Below are 14,096 nucleotides of genomic sequence, written 5' to 3' on the forward strand. Positions count from 1 at the left end.
GTGGGTCCATCTCTAGGTCTGATTGCAGAGGAAAGACTAATTTATTGTTAATTAAAAGGTCTAGAGTAACAGTATCAAAACAAGCTGAAAACACACTTCTAGCATTCACAGAATTCAAGACTAAAAATAATCTCTTTACAAGTACTCATTATAACAATCTACTAGAAAAATATCAAATATATCTCTAGGTATAAGTGAACTTTTGGTGTTATGTGGAGTATAGAAATTCTAAATTAAAGTAACATTCACATGATCATATTTTCAAAGAAAAAAAGCCAGCCAACTAAACCTGGCATCTCTAAGTTAATAAAAGGTATTAGTAAGCATGTGGAAGGGGTGTTTTTGGGACTAGGTAAAGAAGGAACTGAAAGATATATTCTGTCCAACTCTTCCCCTCTTGAACCAAACAATTCTAATCTCTTGTTTATTTCAAGGAGTGAAGAAGATTTAGCAGAAAGCAAATTCTAGAAGATTATCCTACAGTTATCGAGATGTTCACTTTATTAATTCTGGTCCTTAAAGTCATGCTTAGTGAATCAAAAAAAAAAAAAAAAAAAAAAAAAAAACAAACAGAAAAACCCCAAACCTTTTTATTTTCCCCTAGAAAGCACATTAGGACACGTTTTAAGAGGCCATATTTCTCATTTTGTGAGAACTAAATAGTTGTGTTACACAAGAAGCAGAAAAGAAAGGCTAGATCTTCTGCTGGTTGTTTATCTCCACAATCTGGAATAAGAACTACTCAGATTACATTCAACCACAGATTGATTTTTTTTGAGGTCTAGAGAAAATATTGCTACTTAATAAACTGAACAAAGTATGGCTTCTGCAGTTTAAGCAAACAAGTGAGAAATGCCTCATGCTAAACAAAGGAGTAGATATATCACAAAGCCAGACTAAAGATCAGTTGATTTAGTTTTGTCAGATGTATGTTTTATCACTGTAATGTCTGTCTTACCACTCCCAGCTCTTCCTATTACTGAACATTCTCATTCACTTGTTTCTAAAAGCCAGGTCTATCACCCTTTCAAGACCTTCATATTTTCTCCACAAATGACCTATCTAACCCACTCCACTGTTAGTAAAAATAAAATAAAATTTTAAAATTAAAGGAATTGTAAATTTAGTCTCAAGATGATAAATTCATGCAAACCTAATGAACACATTATGTCTAGTTTTGCATTCATACCTTGACGTTAGCTTTTTCCTGAACTGTAGTTTAAATTCAGACTGTTCTAGACATTCTGGCTTTTATACGGTCTCATCCAAATGCCAGGCATTAGCTAAACAGAAAATTAAAGCTACTCACTTGCAGCTTGGTGTTTAAGGTCATCCTAACTACCTGAAAGCAAAAACTGTAATATTCTCCCAGCCACATGAGGTTCACCATGTTTTGTTTTGTTTTTTAATGAAAAAGCAACAGTCTGAGCAAAAAAAATTAAACCTCTGATAAATTTTCTCTCAGCTTCCCCATACGTGACCCAGTAAGTGCACTGACACAGTGGGCCAGGCATAATTAACGTCCCAAATGCCAAACAGATTTTTTTTTTTTTTAATCACAGGATCTTCTTTAAGCACCAAAACTCAGAACAAACTTGTGTTGTCTCACTGGCTATATTTTTCTCCCAATCGTTTTTTAGTAACAAAACCTCATCTCCATAAGGTATGTGATATGCAAATAATTCTTTAAAATGTACTGATTTTGAAGCCTTGCTGTCCAAAACCCAAGAGCAATTCATATAGAGTTGTTACACTAGGCAGGCGAATGTTGAGGGGGTGTGAAGTCAATTTTTTTTTTTTGTTAAAGACACTATCAAGCAACCAATAAAGCTAAGTTTTTGTCTATTCCAGCAAAAGGTCACTATGACTAGCAGTTTTGTGAACACGGAAATGAGAATAGACAACTGTGAGAAACTGTTTATACTAAACCAGGGTTACTTTCTGCAAAGGGACAGCTGAAATAGAAGTTCCCAAGTAATAATGCCTACCCCCTGAAATAACAAAAAACCAGACAATAAGCTTTCTCTCACATTTGTAAAATTCCATGTTTAGGTAGCACAACAAATTGTGTTATCATCCCAAAGAATTCTAAACAACTATGAACATGGGAACAGGGCTTCAGTGCCGGGTGCCTAAAAGCTAGAAGAGAGGAAAGGGGGAGGGGCTTCAGCTAGAGTTACGACCAGCAATTCCGCTGTAATCCCCTATTTCTCACTTATCTCAGTTGTTCCTTGTCCTTCCCCAGAACTCAACATTTGCTATGTCACCAGTTATCAGGTGCCTAGATTAAACACCCTTAAGATCACTATAAAGCCATAACCAGACAGTTCTTGAAAATACCAATAATATTCCAGCCTTCTGGAAAGCCTGTGATTTGTCAGGAGGCCTCGTTCTGTGTTCTCTCTCTGTTCCATGTACTCTTCAAACATTGCAAACTGGTAGTAATGGCTGCCAGCATGCTTCCACATCATGAAACAAGCACAAAGAAAACCCATAAGAAACCATAAAACTTCTCGTCAGTTCCAGTCAGAGTACTTCAGGAGCAAAAGACTAAGGAATGCATTAGTTTAAACCAAGGGAGACATAAGAGTCTGGACAAGTAAGTATTTTTCTAGAGTGAAGTTTCATTACAGTTTGATAATCCAGCAAAAGTCTTTATTACTCTCCAAAACACTGAATTTGAAACCCAACAGGTCAAATAAGACAAGAGTGACAAGTTTCCTCAGATCAGGTATGCGTTACCTTCCACCCATACAGAAAGGAATGAGAGTAACTGTAGGGTTGAACAGAACAAATGACAATAAAACATGGAAGGAGGATCTGAACCATGTGTAAAACAGGGGCTAGGGAAAGGGTTGCAGTTTTTCTCTTGCTTCACAACAATGGAGAAGATTTGGGAAGTTGGATATTTTTAGCCTTGTTTCTCAATTTATTTTTCTCTTCAAAAGAAATAATCCAGACTATCAGCTTTACTCCTTGATTTTGTTCTAAAAGTAAATGGTGTTGGTATATCTTGTGAGATAAGTATGTTCAACCTAAAACAGCGAGAGCTGAAGTTGTGAGAGACTTCTGTTAGCTGTGGCATTAGCAGTTTCAAGGACTTTGTTAACACCACCCCTACTCCCGCCCCAAATTTGGCTAATGTCAACGACATAAGCACAAAGACAGATCTTTTTAAATCGCAGAGTGTTTAAGGTTAAACAAAATCTGACTTCTCATGTACAAATCAGAGGGAAGAAGAAAGATGGGAGGAGAGAGATGGGTAGGAAGAGACAGAGAGGGACCCTAAGTACCCCAGGAGTCAACATGTGATTTTTACTTTCTTGCAGATTTGTACAGTCAAGCATCTCTACTTAGATAATATAATGGCATTAGCAGACCCTAAAGGAACTGTAAGGAAAATCAGCATCATATTAAATATCTATGACTAGTTTTTTTTATATATATAAAAAAGGAACAATTTTCAATTAATGCCACATAAAAGGAGACTATTATTTTTAAAACAACTAGGGCTGAGACCTGGAGTCATTACTTGAGATGCATCCTGCAATAATGCAGATTGGATAGTGGGCTTTGCTAGATAAACAAAAGCTTTTTCATAGATGCAACACTAATTTTCAGAATGTTGCTAGGGCAACAGCAGACTGTAACAAGAATTTCTGAATAATGAGCAGGTGGCAATATACGATGATCTTAGACTCCTGACTGAATTATTCATATGTACTCCTGAATAGTGAGATTTATAAAAGCAACAGCCTTACTCTATCACCACAGATGGAAATAATATATACCTTGTCTAGAATATTTATTAACAGTTCTAAATGTGACTATCTCTGTTGTTTTAACATGATATGTAAGGCAAGATCACTAGTCTGAACAAAAAAGGCTCATGGCTCTAGTGTGATGAGACATAAGCAGTTATTTTACATAAAATACTGTTACTTAATCTAAAAGAATAGTTTTTCTAAGCCAAAACTAAATGTAATTTTCTAAGATTCTCCTTGTACTGATTCAAAAATAATTCCAGGGGGACAGGAACAAATCTTGGCAATTACAAAGTAAGGACCAGACTGAGAACAGGACACACTTAATCCATCATGCACATCCATAGCAGGAATTTTGCCACATACAAAATGCTATGGGGGAAGCCTTATGCACAATCTAGAGATATTCTATTATTGCACTCAAAAAGCAATGTAAGCAAGACTTGGCAAGATTTTTGTTAATTTAAAACTTTCAATTCTGTTAAGTCGATACACCACTAACATTTCAGAACTAACAAATTCCTTGATTTGACTTTCCCACAAAGTCTCTGATTAGCTGGTCAGCAATGATTTGAGTATCTGGACAAGACCAGCTGTAACACTCTTCTTTTTCTGAATGTGACAGAAAATAATTATCTTAACTTATTGTAGGACAGAACTGTTCTTCCCTATGAGTTCACCAAGAAGCTGTAATGATATACGCATAAATAAATAAATATACCTGCTGCACCTTTTGGGGTTTTTTGTCACAGATTTGAGATCTGTTTTAAACACTAATAAAATAGTAAAATTTGCAGTTATTTTAAGAAAAGTTCCCAGTTTCTGGAGATTAACATAGTCTGTGTATAGAGATACAAATTCATATGCCAAAATATTACTGTATATTAATGTTTGTAACTACAAACTACAAAGCTGACATTATCAAAAAAAGTTTCAAAAATACAGTAAAAGATAGAAAATCCAATTATTTGATACTTTTTTCATAAAGTCTTCGATTCTCCATGAAGCTATTCACTACAAGACAGACACTGAGGTGCTGGAGTGTGCCCACAGAAGGGCAATGAGGCTGGGGAAGGGTCTGGAGCACAAGTTGTGTGAGGAGCAGCTGAGGGAGCCGGGATTGTTTACCCTGGAGAAAAGGAGGCTGAGGGGAGACCTTATCGCTCTCTACAACTACCTGAGAGGAGGCTGTAGTGAGGTGGGGGTCGGTCTCTCCTCCCAAGTAACAAATGACAGGATGAGAAGAAACAACCTCAGGTTGCGCCAAGGGAGGTTTAGATTGGATATTCGGGAAAATTTCTTCACCTAAAGGGTTGTCAAGCATTGGAATGGGCTGCCCAGGGAAGTGGTGGAGTCACCATCCCTGGAGGTATTTAGAAGATGTGTAGATGTGGCACTTAGGGAAAATGTTTAGTGGTGGATTCAGCAGTGCTGGGTTGACAGATGGACTCAGTGATCCTCTGATTTACTAAATGCAATTGTTTCAGTTTAGCTGATTTTCAGTTAATGTGCATTAATTTCAGGACAAGCCTTGGAACAGGTTACATATTAAATTGTCTTGTCATCATGGGTGACAGCCACACAGATCTGAATACCCCACAGGCAGCTAGAACCAGTTTTTAAACTGAAGTTCACCCAGTGAAATCTTACAACAGTAAGTTGACATCTGGTCAAGTTTTACCAGCAAAGCCTTCCATGTCAGTAAAGCTTCTTGAATTAGATTATAGCTAAACCAATTTTCTGTAGTATCCACAATTCGGAAAGAATGTTCAGTGGAGACAGTCTAACTTGCAGAAGATTAAAGTATATGATTCTTACAGCTAGTCTTCCTGCATTGTTTATAAATGAGCTACTATCCTCTGCAGCAGCTTCAGCCTAAATGGGTTTAAGATCCAGTGCTGAGCAGTTCCCTGCATTGCAGTTGAATCTTGTAAATTCCTTTGTTCAACTTTCTAGTCAGAGGGAGGTCAGAAGACAATTGTTTCACTAATGATGGCCTCATTGAACAGCTGTTTAAGCATGATTTCATATATTTAAACTGAAAATCCTGTTAACGAAACTAAGAGTAAAATCAGCATCTTGCTACTTCCTATTACACACTTCATCAGCAACACATCGTCATCAGAACAGCAGTTTAACTGTCTGGACTCAAGCACAAGGGAGACTGAGAGCTGATTCCTCCTTTCCCAAACTAGAAAAAAAAAAAAACATGGAGCATCATTTTCTGCAACCTTAGTTGAAGGTTTTGAAAACTTAAAAGAACAGAAAAGAAAATCATGCTGTAAATCAGATTTTTCACATTTTAAGGTGTTGATTTACAACTTGTATTATGCTTTGCCTAACAGGAAGCTTGACCAGATCAGAAAGTCAGTGCTACAGTCATTCTCTGTTACACCAAACATGGGATGAGAAAAGGAGATGGTTTAAAGAGACAGCAAACTTTAACACAGGCCTACCACTAAATAAGCCAATCTTTAATAATCTGATTAATATAGTCAGAATATTCAAGCAAAGTATTATTAATAATTTATAGCTATTACTAATTATTAGAATCCTGCATTTCTCTAATCAAAAGGATTTACAAGCAACCCAGGACAGGGACTTCGATATAGCCTCAGGCTACAACAACCTAGGGATTGAGGATAACCAGGCTGCCCTTGATGTACCATTTCCTTATACAGATATACAATACACAGTTACAATAATATATATGAAGATATATCAATGAATTTTTCTGTAATATTTAACAATGTTGCGTGTATAGATTACTCAAGGAATCTTCTCTACAGTACCTCACTACAGATTTCCTAAGGCAGAGGGAGAAGGGGTTGGGAAGGGAGGAGAGCCCTTTAAAATGAATATTCATACAGCTGAATGTGTGGTTAAACGCAGAGGAAGAGAAAAACTAAAAAAAAAAAAACACCAAACAAAAACCCCACAAAAATACCGCACCCCAAAACAGACTGACCAATCAAAAGGTAAGCCTTGCAAGTCAGAAACACAAGTTACCAGTCTGAGTCAGAACTTGCTAACAAAAAGTTCGTTACCCATATAAACAGAAAAAGAAGAAGAACTCAATAAAACCACTATAGCACATCTGAAATTGAATTTGGAAGAATACATTCAAAGGAAAAATAAGATTCATAATGTAAATGCTGAAGACAGCATAACCACTAACTACAGAAATTTTAAGAACTATCTCAACAGATCAGAAGTCCCAAAAGCAGAGATTTCTTTTTTTTTTGCAACAGTACAAAATACATGAGGGTATCATTTGATGTTAGAATGACAAGCACAAAACTGAACATAAGGAAAAAATAACTGTATGCCTGGATTTTGAACAAATTTTAAAGGAAAGAATGATTCAAAGGCACCAAAGTCAATGGAAAATGAGTTGACAGAAAAACGCGTAACATATTGTGCCAAACAGCTCTATTTAATAAAATAATATTTCTTAGAAAAAATAAAGGGAGTAGGCCTGATCTATTTGAATTCCATGTGGTATTATACAGGAAATTGATAAAGTAGAGACAATGGAGATTATCAAAAATTATTCCAGTAATTAGAAGACTTACTGACAAAAGGTATTGTAACAAGGAATAGATTAAAAGAGAGGATAAATAAGGCAGTGAGGGAGAAATGGGCTAAGTGGTTAGCAATGGAGCTCTGTTTCATTTCAATCCTACTATATAAGATGTAATACTAACATCTTTGGATGACAAATGTGGGAAGTACCACCAGCAGAGGCAAAAAGATGATCTTAAAGGTACTGATAACAGTACTTACTGTTACCAGTGACAGGAATTCTTAAAGCAAGCAGTCTTCCAACAGAACTAAGATGCAAGACAAATAGTTAACCAAACCTAAATTCAGTATTGATTCTGTGGCTAAACTCACAATGTAATGTAGCCTTAGAAAAGGTAAATGCAGTAAGATGTACCTCCCATTCAAGTTATTCTCAGAAAAACTACAGAAGCATAAATGTCATTCTAATAAAGCCCTGTTGAGACCTCATAGGGAATGTGGTATCTGTACTAGTAAAAACTTCCACGGAAAACATAATTTCACTCTAAAAACAAGATAGCTGGAAAAGAGACTGAAAGAGACCATCTAGCTTAGTCAAAGCACAGACTGAACAGGACAGGTCTTTATTAGATGGCACGTGTGGCTGTAGTAGATAACAGGTGGGTAGAGGAACTAAAGCTAGATGAAAATGTTGCCACAAAACTCTATGTCTGTAAGTTTGCCACAGTCAGTCAGGCTGGAGGCCAGGAGACATCACATAACCAGATCTCACAACTGTTGTTCAGCAGGAAAGAAGACAGCTCTCAATTTAATTAGCATTAAGATAAAGTTTGACACAGTTATGAAAGGATTATTTCCGGTAATAAGAAGGGACTGGACTAAATGTCCCACAGAGTCTCTCTTTTCAGTCTTCAGGCACATTCATGCACTGTACAGTGCATCAAGTTGCATACTTGTCCACAAACATTCCATTATTTTACTGATAATTACTGCTATTTAATACAAGAGTACCTGGATGGCCTAGATCCACTGGGAACCAACTGAAATTTTTTTGTTCATCCAATGTGAGTTTCAATTAGCCTGGTAAGAAGCCTTCTTATGATCAGCAAGAATTTTTCATTAAAATTAAAAGAAACTGAAGAAAATCTACTTACTTGTACTTCATTTATCAAAAAGTTTAAGAACAATTTTACATCCTCTAACACTTTCTATCGAAGTATCTTATACCATTATATATGTGAGAGAATCCATCTTCCTTACAGAAGTCATGACTACATTTAACCTCTATATAGTACATGGGTATTATGAATTCAAATGTAGTTTATAAGTTTTAGAATCACTGCCATTATAACCATTTAACTGCAGTATACACAGACATGAATAAAACATGGATACAGAAAACAACTACTGATACTGCAAACATCAGAAACCTGAGATTAAAAAGATATGAGCAGTAGTAAAGCTGACTTCATGTATGAGGACTTTCTTACTTGTCATGTCAAAAGTTAGTCAGCTGCCCTGATAGGTATCTAGTGTGGGCAGCTATGACACAGATCTACAGGAGACTCTGCTGCCTTTCTGCAGCAGCATGGGGAGACAAGATATTTAGCCGGACAGTTAAGAACCCCATCAGATCACTCTGATCTCAGTCAAGCAACAGGCTTTAGATCAGTGGTGACAATTCTAAAATATGCCTAAATTCACATATTGTCTGATCAGAGCTGAAGAGTCTTTTCAAGGTCTCCCACCCCCAATTATTGCACATGTTAAAAATGGGCTAACCTTTTTCCTGATTAAAATTAGCCTATTTTTCTTTGCATACTGGAAGACAGGACAAGAAAAAGAGATACTGAGAGAATACCTACACATTTACATTTCCTGATCTTCATAGAACACTGTAATTTTAAGTCTTCATACTGCTACGGACCAAGGAAGATAGACACACAAATCCAGCTTTTAATGTTGTCCAACATTTCAACAGAAAAGGCCAGATAAAAAGATGGTTGTATTCTGAGCTGGAACAGCTTTCACTACTATTTTGATATGCAAGTCTTAATAAGGACTACTGCTCTTTGTGCTTTTCAAATTAAACTTAACAGTGACAGTAAAGATTAAGTAGCAACTAATGGGATGTCACTACGCCTAATGATGAACAGCCAACTGTTGGAATATAATACATTGCAATAATTGGGTTAGCCCAGTAATGTAATTTATTCTGTTCATATTATTGATTTAAGAATTTAGTTTAAAGGTACTATTCAGAGCTCAGAAATCTTAATCAAACCATGGTACTACTTATTACACTGCATGAAAGCTATTCTGTATTTAAACAGTTACTAGCTAAGCTTAGTTTGGACTCAGTTGCTTCTCCCAGTAACAAGAATGTCCACAGGAATACAGGTGTTCCTCTCCAGAAGCCATTATTTGAAAACAGAGAGGGGAAACAGGACCTGTGTAGTGTTACCACACAAAGCATTAGGATGAAAATAATGACATTTTTATAAATTAACACGTTAGTTTGTTTGAAAGATTCATATCCATTTACTAGACCACAAGTCTAACCAGAAGGCATTAGTATTCCTATGGGAGCCTCCATGAAGTCACTTAATAGCTTTGCATGTTCTCTTCCTCCTCCCAATCCATACCACAAGGATGACACCTCAAAGCAGTACTGGTACTGGCCTGTAGTACAGCTTTAAACCCTTGAAAAAGGAGTTTATTTTTCCATGACAACAACACAATGTGAGACGAAGCACAAGCCTGGAATCCTTTTTAGAGATTATTTGCAATACATTAAAGAACACTTTGATGTGTTCAAAACAAAAAAGAAACAACACTTCCTAAACTAGGAGACTAATCATTTGTAATCCTCATTGCAAGTAAAAAAATCAAAGATTTGTTATTGTAAATTCTAACAGTAGAACTACCATCAGCAGATAATATGATTATCCAATTATCCATTTTACCAGTTTTTTCCACTGAAATATATGCAACAGTCATTAACACAAGAAATTAAGTCCATTTCCCTTAGTTTTCCCTTGGAAAGCCATTAGGCAAAAGTTCCTGTTCGGGAATAATCTGGCTTCCCAAGTATAAGAAGGATAAGGATGCATCAACTCAAAAAGACAAGCCAAGTTTTATTTTGAGTCAAGGTACTGACATTCTGTGTAGCTATGCTAACCAATCAGGCTACTTCTAAGGGAAGACAGAAATTGGCAAGGGTTCAGTTCTTGCTTTAAGTTATGGAATAGATTCAATAGATTATAAAAGAAAGGGAAAAAAATAATCTAATTCTGGCACCAAGTTTTACTCTTTAAACACCTACAGTGCACATTGAACCTAAAATGCAGCTCTTCATCCAAAAGATAGAGGGATTTACAGTGCTTCAAAGGAAACAGGCTTTTTAGTGTACCTTCTGTTGAAATGTTCCAAATCACACTGTTGTAGCATGGACAAGAAGTCCCCACAAACTGATTTACTAATTTTGCTACTGCATCATTTGGGCACAGAAACTGACCATTTGATCAAAGCCTAAGTTATAAGGGTCAACAGTTTTCTAACGCCTCTCAAAACTCCTCCTGTATCTCCACAAGAACATACCGATTTCTTCTGAGCTCATTTAGAATATAAAAACAGATGGAAATCTTCTGGTGGCTCCAGCATGCCGGTCAATGATGCAACTGCTCCCAGCTACTCACCACCAGCAGGAGGTTTTTATGCCCAAAGTTCTGACATCAAAAAGGACTGTGAGAACACTCCTCAATCTGCTCTTGGCAGAAGCACTCGAATTAGTTCAAACTTCACTCACCAGCTGCACACCAACAGCCTTTTCTAGATTCAGCTGTGCTAAAGAAGTCACTGATCTCACTTCCAGTCACCATTTCCTCCATCTGCCAGTGAAACTGCTCCTGCGAGCCTCCCTATACACGTTTCAGTTTGACAGAAAATCTTCCACAGCTGTAAGTGAAACGTTCAGAAACTCCTCACACTAGCTCATTTAACAGATCAGAGGGAGGTGACAGAGGGCATGAATAAAAAGCTAAGGATATGTCAATATGACAGACAACCTCTTTCACAAAGGCAGATATTTGCAAAGGAGCACACCTATCTATATCCTGCTTCACCAAAATATGAAGTAAAATGGTTTAGTTGGACACTTCACAGAAAGCTATGACACTTCATCTAGCTGCAAACATACTTCTTCAAAGAAACTGTGGTAGGTTAACTGCTGGCCAATCATAGAGAACTTTTTCTAGAAAAATACAAAACTCAGCACCAAATCTTTGCTACGAATGGTTAGCTAAACCAAATCCAAAGACACCTTCTACATTTATGCCTTATAGAGGTTATTTTTTGACCTGATAACGCAATGTATCCAAAACTATGCTTTCAAAATGAAAGAGCAACTATGCTATGATATTTATCCATAGTTTTAATGATATTTAAGATGTTTGTCCTCACAAGCTTAAACCTTCAGACCATTCTATACACATGACTGGACAAAGATCTTTCATAAATGGCAGTACAAACTTCCTAACAAATAAAACCAGGGATGGGGCAGAGGAAAGAGTTGGGAATGTTAAATAAAGGTCAAAATTACATTTTATACACAAATTTTTGAGACGCAGATTGAAGAGTAACAAGAATTGATGTTGGAAAAGAGATAAAAGAACAGAAAAACACAGCAGCAGATTAACGACAGGTGAATAACACAGTATATAAATGTTTATACAGAAATCAATGGCTGCAGAGAGCTAATGCACCATTCCCCTCTAGAGATCCAAGATAAAGAATAGAAAAGAAACCCTTGACTAAGTATCCCACAGCGATGCTCTTCAAATCTACAGTTTGCTTCAGCAGCCTGGATGCAAACATAAAACAACCAAATATAATATTCTTGGAAACCTAATTATATATATTGAAGAAGAGTTCATATCATAGAATGACACATTGACAGGATTCTCACAATACATACATTAAACTGCAGAAGATTAACTTATGCACAAGAGTAGCAGTGGAGGCTGTTCTGTAATTAAGCCTGCTGAGCTTCCCTAAATCTGGTTTCAGACACTTTTCTCTAAAGCACTCCTACAAAAAGTTATGAAATCAAAATAAGATTATAGGCAGGCTGAAAGCACAATTTTCCCAACAATATTTAATCATAAGCTGTTGCTGATCTATGATCTCCTAGAAATAGAGCTTTCCAGTACAGCTTTCAAAAATCTCTTAACATTGTAATATAGCACATCAGTCCACCATCTCAAAGAAAAGTCAACAAATAAACACATAAAATCTATTTTAATGGCCTTGCATGGACACTACCTATCACCCACAGCAAGCACCACATTAAGGCTTTCACATAGATTCTTCTTGCCTAAAGAGTATGGGGTGAATGACCTTATTCAGGTCTTGCGTTGCCAAACGACTCATCTTTCCATTACTAAAAGGCTCAATTTGGAATGCAGCGTCTAACAAAAGCTCCTGGGTCATTCCTATCCAGCCGCTACTAGGTGGAATGTACATGGGAAAACTGCCACTAAAAGCTTAACTGGGCTCCCAAACCCCAACACTCCTGCAGCCCTTCCAACCTAGCCATGCCAGGATTACAGAATACCACTTCTGTGAAAGCTCCTTAGTTGTTACACCCATGCATTACAGTATTTTGTATTTACTGGCTATTGCTTAACTCTCTTCATATCTACGAACTAAGAATTAGAGTGTGTTGGGAAGTTTCAGAATCTATGCACTTTAATAGTAAATTTACTAGCTATCACTAATCAAGACATCCAATGTTGTTGGTATTTTCATGCAGGTAATAAAAGAGCATAGAGTTGTCTAGCTCACCAAAACAGAGCAATGCTGTCAATATACATATATTTAAAGGTTTTTAAAAATGGAATGCATGCTACATTTTAGCCAGTTCAAGATTTGTATTGTTCCTTTAATATTATCTTGCAACCCACTCTTAATGAACATGCTGTCAAAAATCCCATTTTTCCCAAAGAGTTCAAAAAAATGCAACTGTATCAACTACTTTTAAAAGTCTAGAACACAGCACCTTGAAACTCCAAATGTATCACTGTAATTAAAAAGATGTGGCACTGCGTTTCTTAGACAAACAGACTGGGGAGAAGTAAATGTGTGAAAATGGTGATAAAATGATACAGGAACTTAAATTAACCTAGACTACTGGAGCAAACTGACAGCATCTTTCAACTGAATAAAACACAAAACCAAGGTATTTGTGTTTCATATCCAGAACTGCATCTAAAGCACTTCACCTAGAACGGCCAGCTAGTTTGCAGCAGTTTCACAGACAGACTTTAAGCAAGTAGTATAAAATATGTAAGACTATGATGTAAGGCAAAAATACCAAAACATGAGAAGAAATTAAAACCAAAAAACTTAATACAAGTTAAAAGAAGGAAAAAAAACAGAGAGAATTATGTTTAAGACAAGAAAGCAGAAAGTAGTAGTGTCTGTCTCCTCAGATTTCCTCCTTTATTCCTCTATATACACACAGAAAAATAAAATATAATCAGAGGACCACTGCAACAGATCTGAGTAATTCACCCATCCCAAATATTTAACAAATAGTTTCTGGGAAATTGCTAACAAACCTAATCCAGTACACTGCACACCCCTTAAAATTACTGGTATTTAGTCAAACACATTTTTACTCCTGCGAAAATCTGTGGTTCATCTTAATAACAATTTACAGTTCTGTAAAATAAATAAAAAGTGACCTAGCAATAGTGAGCAATGCAGTTAGAAATACTACATTTTCTTTGTATTATCTTTACCATT

General features: G+C 36.4%; 1 protein-coding gene across 17 annotated transcripts in view; it reads right to left on the reverse strand.

Moving 5' to 3' along the window:
• The window catches only part of R3HDM1 (R3H domain containing 1), an 89,155-nt gene that overhangs the window by 73,037 nt on the left and 2,022 nt on the right, over positions 1 to 14,096 (reverse strand). The window lies entirely within an intron of this gene.

This window comes from Tyto alba, unplaced genomic scaffold (genome assembly GCF_018691265.1).
Source record: "Tyto alba isolate M040663 unplaced genomic scaffold, T.alba_DEE_v4.0 Super-Scaffold_7, whole genome shotgun sequence".
Taxonomy (NCBI): Eukaryota; Metazoa; Chordata; class Aves; order Strigiformes; family Tytonidae; genus Tyto; species Tyto alba.